This window comes from Aotus nancymaae, unplaced genomic scaffold (assembly GCF_030222135.1).
Source record: "Aotus nancymaae isolate 86718 unplaced genomic scaffold, 86718_ANA_hifiasm-v0.15.2.pri h1tg000053l, whole genome shotgun sequence".
NCBI lineage: Eukaryota > Metazoa > Chordata > Mammalia > Primates > Aotidae > Aotus > Aotus nancymaae.
The window spans coordinates 10,329,239-10,335,946 of NW_026988467.1; positions in this window are offsets into that span (position 1 = coordinate 10,329,239).

Sequence of the window (6,708 nt, forward strand, 5' to 3'; positions counted from 1 at the left end):
ATGCTTGTCAATTAAAAGTTATTAGGCTGGGCGCGGTGGCTCATGCCTATAATCGCAGCATTTTGGGAGGCCGAGGCAGGTGGATCCTGAGGTCAAGAGATCAAGACCATCCTGGTCAACAAGGTGAAACCCCGTCTCTACTAAAAAAAATACAAAAATTAGCTGGGCATGGTGGCACGCGCCTGTAGTCCCAGCTACTCTGGGGTGCTGAGGCAGGAGAATTGCTTGAACCCAAGAGGCGGAGGTTGCGGTGAGCCAAGATCGCGCCATTGCATTCCAGTCTGGGTAACAACAGCAAAACTCCGTCTCAAAAAAAGAAAAAAATTATTTTGCCATTCTAGTAGAGGTGCAGTAATATATCAGTGTAGTTTCATTTTGCATTTTCTGGTATTGAGATTGAGTATTTTTTATTGCCATTTATATGTCCTGTTTTGTGAAGTGCCTGTTCAATCTTTGTATCCTGTTTTCATTGATATGCTTGTTTTTCTGTTGATTTGTAATACTTTATCCTGGATGTGTGTCCTTTCTAGGATATATATGTATTATATGTATTACATTTCTCTATTTTTCAAACTGTAGCCTGCCTTTTCACTCTTTTAATGGCGTTTTTACATGAATGGAGATCCTCCAGTTTTTTTTTCTTTTTGAGACAGGATCTCATTCTGTTGTTCAGGCTGCAGTGCAGTGGTACAATCACAGCTCAGTGCAACCTCCACCTCCCAAGGCTCAAGTGATCCTCCTGCCTGAGCCTACCTGAGCCCCAAGTAGCTGGGACCTACAGGGGAGCACCATTAAGCTCAGCTCTTTTTTGTGTTTTTAGTAGAGATTGGGTTTTAACACGTTGCATAGGCTGGTCTGGAATTCCTGGGATCAAGTGATACACCTGCCTCGGCCTCCCAAAGTGTAGGGATTACAGGCATGAGCCAGTGTACCCAGCCTGAGTTTCTTAATTTTATTGAAATTAAACTTGTTAATTTTAATTAAACTTCTTAATTTTAATGAAATTAAATTTCCTTTGTGGTGACTGCTTTTTGTGTCCTGTTAATCAATGCCTAACCTAAGAATATGAACACTTAATCTCACAGCAATTTTAGTTTAGTTTATGCTTCCCCACCCCGCCCATGCCCCAGATAGGCTCTCACTCTATTGTCCAGGCTGGAGCGCAGTGGCATAATCTCAGCTCACTTCAGCCTCCACCTCCTGGCTCAAGCGATCCTCCCCGCTCAACCTCTTGAGTACCTGAGACCATAGGCGTGTGCCACCATGCCTGGCTAAGTTTTGTATTTTTTTTGTAGAGATGGGGATTCACCGTTTTCCCAGGTTGGTCTCAAACTCTTGGGCTCAAGTAGTCTGCACGCTTCATCCTCCCAGAGTGCTGGGATTACAGGTTTGAGCCAACCCACCCACCCATGATTCACTTTTTACTACATGGATGTGACTGCTTGATCCAGCACCATGTATGGAAAAGACCATCTTTGTCCTTCTGCACTGTGTAGCACTTTTTTGCCTCAATTGAATGGCTGTATGGTCATCTGATTGCCGAAATCAGTGTGGGTCTGTTTCTGGACCAACCTGGGCAACACAGCAAGATCCAATCTCTACAAAAAATAATAAATAATAAAGAAATACATGAAATTTTTTAAGTGGGTAGAGGAGATGGAGTCATAGGTGGTAATTTATAAATGATTGTCAATTTCTTGGCTACATACAGGTGTTGGTAAGTGAGATCTGTTGGGAGTTCAGGCAAAATGTATTAAGTGAATTCTATGGTGTTCAGAATGATTGCTAGATGTTCGTTGTGACTTCAATTAGGTATTATTTGCACCTCACAGAGCTACAGGTTTTATTCTCTTATTTATTTATTTGTCTTTAAACATTTTTACAATCTTTCTGTCAAGGCAGTACCTCTTTTATACTTAATTGTTCTTAGGTATACTTAATTACCAGGAAAGTTTTATGGAGCATATCTAACTGTTAAGCCACTTAAAGTAAAGGGCTGATGTGATGTAATGTAGACAATGGGATTCTACAGAATAGTTTCAGGAGTATATCGATTAAATTGTTTCTTCTTCTTTTTTTTTTTTTCTTGAGACAGGCTCTCTCTCTGTTGCCCAGGCTGGAGTACAGTGGTGTAGCGGTATGATCGTGGCTCACTGCGGCTTTGACCTCTCAGGCTCAAGCAGCCTCCCACCTCAGCCTCCTTAAGTAGCTGGGACTACAGGCATACACCACTATGCCTGGCTAATTTTGTATCTTTTGTATGCAGGGTCTTCCTATGGTGCCCAGACTGCTTTGAAACTCCTGGGCTCAAATGATCCTCTCACCTTGTCATCCCAAAGTGTTGATATTACAGGCGTGAGCCATCACACCTGGCCATTTTAGTTTTAATAATTTTATATTTTTCTAACTTAGAATATTTACTAAGTCTATTTAGTTTATGAATATAATATTCATTATTATGATTTTGTATGTATTTAATCTCATTTTAATATAAGCTCTTGGAAATTAGAGATCTTGTCTCTTATTTACTACTGTGTTCTCAGTACTTGACCTTGCCTGGTATGAAACAGATATTGAAGAAATAGTTGTTAAATGAATAGATGAACCACATTCAAAAATTCTCCGAGTATCACAGCATTCACCATCTAACAAATAAAAGAACTTGTCTAGAGTAGAGTCACAGTTAACCTGCCATACAAGGAAATGTCAATGAAAATCAACCTTTGTATGTGTAGCTGTTAAGATTTGGGGGCTTTTGTTACTGCAGCATAAACTAGCAAAGCTCAGTGAGACAGCAGATAGAATATACATATATAAATAGACCAGATAGACCAGTAGATGAGATTCCAAAGATAGTTCAGTCAGCATTAACTAACCACACCCGCACTCTCTTAATTTCCTAACAGAAAGAATGGAATTCCTGTTCACTAAGATCTGCCTCAAAGAGTACTTTGTGAAAACTTCTCTGGGTATGCAAGTATTTAATCAGGACCTTTTTTTTTCCTCCTGTAGGTTGGAGTGCAGTGGTGCCATCATAGCTCACTGTAACCTCTAACTCAAGGCTCAAGGAATCCTCCTGCCTCAGTCTCCCAAGTAGCTGAGACTGCACGTGTGTACCACCATGCTTGGCTAATTTTTTATTTTCAGAGACAGGGTCTTACTATGTTGCCCAGGCTGGTCAGGACCGTTGATTGCATACGACAAAAACCCAACCAACCCTAGTTCCCGCCACCTTTCAGTCTGCTCCTTTCTCAGTCTTCCGAGTCTCAATAAATGGCAGTTTCAGCCTTCACGTTGCCGAAGCCCCAAATCTTAATGTTAACCTTGATTTCTCTCTTTTATGTCATAGTCCGTATGAAGGCCAATCATGTTCAGACCCAGGCGGAGGTTCCTGCTAACCCAGGCTCTCACCGGCACATTGTTCTTTACTGTCCTCCTGAGGGTGTCTGGAGCTTCAGCGCCGTGTGCTCTGGGCCTCCACGCTGGGGCACCACCGACTCCCGCTGTCCAGGGCTTCCAGTGGACCCTCCGAGGTACTGAGGTAGAATCTTCCCCATTCAGTGCACCAAGAGCAGCCTCACACGGTATGGGCTGACATGAAGAGCTGCCAGATCCAACAGGTTAAAATCATGAGGCACTGCCAACTGGATGGGGTCAGAGAGTCCTCTCTCTATTGGGATTCAGATGAGAAGGGAAGATTCCATAGGCCCTAAACATCACAGCATAACCAGCGTGTGCCCCCCACAAGCCGCAGTGCATGGTCAGGTGGAAGTTATTTGACTTCAGGAGAGGACAGTGTTCTCTTCAGGCCTTTTTCTCAGTGGCTAGATGTACGTCCCTCTCCTCTCTCTTCCCCTCTCAGCCCCTAGTCTCCATCCCCATTTGTCTCTCTGTTTCCACCTTGCTGTTCTTTTTCACCTGCTTTCTCCTCTTCAGCTTTCATGGTTCTCCCGTCCACTTGCATTTCCCAGGCTGAGGCCCCTGCACCGTCCTGGGTGGGGAGATGTGTCTGGATTTAGGCGGTGCCCTCTAGATGTGTCCAGGTTGGGGAAACATGGCTCAGCTGCCAGTATAGTGGTTTCAGAGAGTGGCCACTTTTGAAGGCCTTTCAATCTCCCATTCTAGAATGGTGTAGGACTTAAAATTGATGGACCACTGTGGAACTCTTGGTTCCTCAGGACCTTGTGGTGGACGCCTTCTTTCACTGAGCATTCACAGGGTGACTATTAGGTGCCAGGCCCTGCTCTGGGTTAGGGGCACCGTAATGAGTAAATAGCAGGTCACTACCCCATGGAACCCACCGCTGCAGGCATCGAGAAGGGGAGAAAGAAAGCGACGTGGCCTGTTTGTGTCCTTCTCATATGGTCACCTGCCAGGTCCTGGGGGAGTGGGAGCCAGTGCAAGGAGAGAAGCCCAGTGAGAAAGGCAAAGGGACGATATCAGACCCAGGGGCTAAGACCCCCACCTGCAGCCGGGTAGCTTCTGGAGTGGACAAGGAGCAGCAGGGAAGGTTGTGGACTGGTGTTCTGGGGTTCACTGTCTCATCTCATTCCTGTGGGTGCCAGAACTTGTCCAAAGGGAAGACTCAGTATCTCTAGCAACAGCAGGCCAGAGACAGAAAGTGTCCCAGAGAAGCAGGAAGGATCCTACGCCATGGACACAGTATATGGTTTTATAGTAGTGCGTCTCTCTCTCTCAGCTAGTTAGCGTGTTCCCGTTGTTGGAAAATATTGGTGGTGTAAGTTCCCCTGGATCTTCTCATCTTCATGTAAGTTTGCCTGTTCCCCTATCCCTCCCTTCTTTCCTTCTTTTCCTTCCTTCCTGAGTTTTCCGATCAGGGTCATGTGAGGCTAAAATCCAGGAATGGCCTGGGAATGCTTTTTCTCTAGAGCTCAGGCGATTTTTCCGAGTTCACTACATGTATTGAAAGAGTTTCTATTCTTGTTCGTGGAGGACTGAGGGCCCTTTTTCTCTGCTGGCTGTCAGCCAGGAGACAGTCTGACTTCAGAGGCCACCTGCTTTCCTCCTTACCTGTCTTTTCCATCTTTCAGCCAATCACAACTCATGGAGTCCTTCTCGGGCTCCTCCCTTCTCTGACTTCATCTTCTCCAACCAGCCACAGAAAGCTCTGTCACCTACGGAGTGATGTGATTTGACCCACTTCATGCAGGTAACCTCACCATCTTCAAGTCATGTAACTGTCATATAACAGCATAATCACAGGAATGGTGTCTCATCACCTTAACAGGCTTCAGAGACAAGGGTATGGCATGTTTGGGGACCATTTCAGAAATTCCGTCTACCACAGTTGGACACTCACATGCCCCCATCTGCAGAATACATGCACCCTCTCCTCTAAAGTTTCCAGATTTCATGTCATTAAAGCATTAGTTCAACATGAAAAATGTCACATAGACCACATCAGATCCAAAGTTTAAAATCTCATCTAAAATATCCACACCAGGTGTGGATGAGGCTTCTGAGGGTGTCCATTAAGTACAGATCCTTGACATAATTTCCTTACCTCCGTCGACCTGTGAAACTGAGCAAACTACTTATCTGCTCCTAATGTGGAATGGCCGGACAGACACAGAATAACAATTACAGTGATTCTAGTTCAAAAAGAAGGAACATAGAGGGGAGAAGGAAGTCACTGACCCAAAATAGTTTGGAAATGGAGCTGGGCAAAATCCAGCAGGAGGTTCTTAAGTAGGATCCACAGCCTGGGACTGAGCCTCCATCCTGTGGGACTTTGCCTCTGGGATCTTTGCTCTGCATTTCTTGAAACCATTATTATCTATCTTGTTTTTTTTTCCCCACTCCTGTGGTTCCTCTTCTTTCTCCTCATGGCAGCATCCTCCGCTTAATCCTTGGTCCGTCATCCCCGGCAGAATTGGTCAGATATTGCCCGTGTCTTGGTCCTGACCGTCTCCACGAGGGGCTGTCCTTGGGAGCCCGTGCTCCTCTGGGACTGTCTTCACTGACCTGACCTCTCTCAGTCATGATTCCTTTCAGCTGACCTGGCTGACTTAGGAGAAAACCTAAGACTGTGGAGTCCCAGAACCATTCTCTGCCCTCTCTATGTCCAGGAGAGGAAGAAAATAACTGGTATCTTCATGGAGAAATGACCCACAGGAGGGCCTGGACTCTCCAGCAGTTACAGCAGAGGAAACTCCCTGAGGAAGAATGGAGGAGCTGAACGCCCAGACTGGGAAAGCAGGGTTGTGTTAAGCACTATTTAATTCTCATGTGCTCCCTGCCCCAATCTACTAGCCAGCGAATGACAAAGGACTGAGAATAAATAATAGGACTATAGAACCGTGATAAAGAATTGTCCAAGGAAAGGCCCTTTTACTCTGTTTGCAAGGTGAAATTGCTGTATTTGATCTAAAGTTTTCTGAAAGGCAGCAGTGAGTTTCTGGAGGGTGAGTTACCTGCTTTGCACAGGGAGGGTGAGGCTAAGGCTTGCGTGGTGTATCTGCTGCCACCAAGTGGTGAGGGAGCCTGGGAGAGTCTTAGTCTTTCTGGACTTGAGTTTTGTCATCAGTAAAGTAGGGGCTTATTGTACCTCTCTGAGGTCCCTTCCTGCTGAGTTTTCTGTGAGTCCTTGAGGGACTATGATGGTTTTTAACACTCCCTGGACCTGTAACCTGCCTCTGACCTCTCTGGGTCTGACTCCTGACTCTGGCCCCTGTGTTTCTCCTGCAG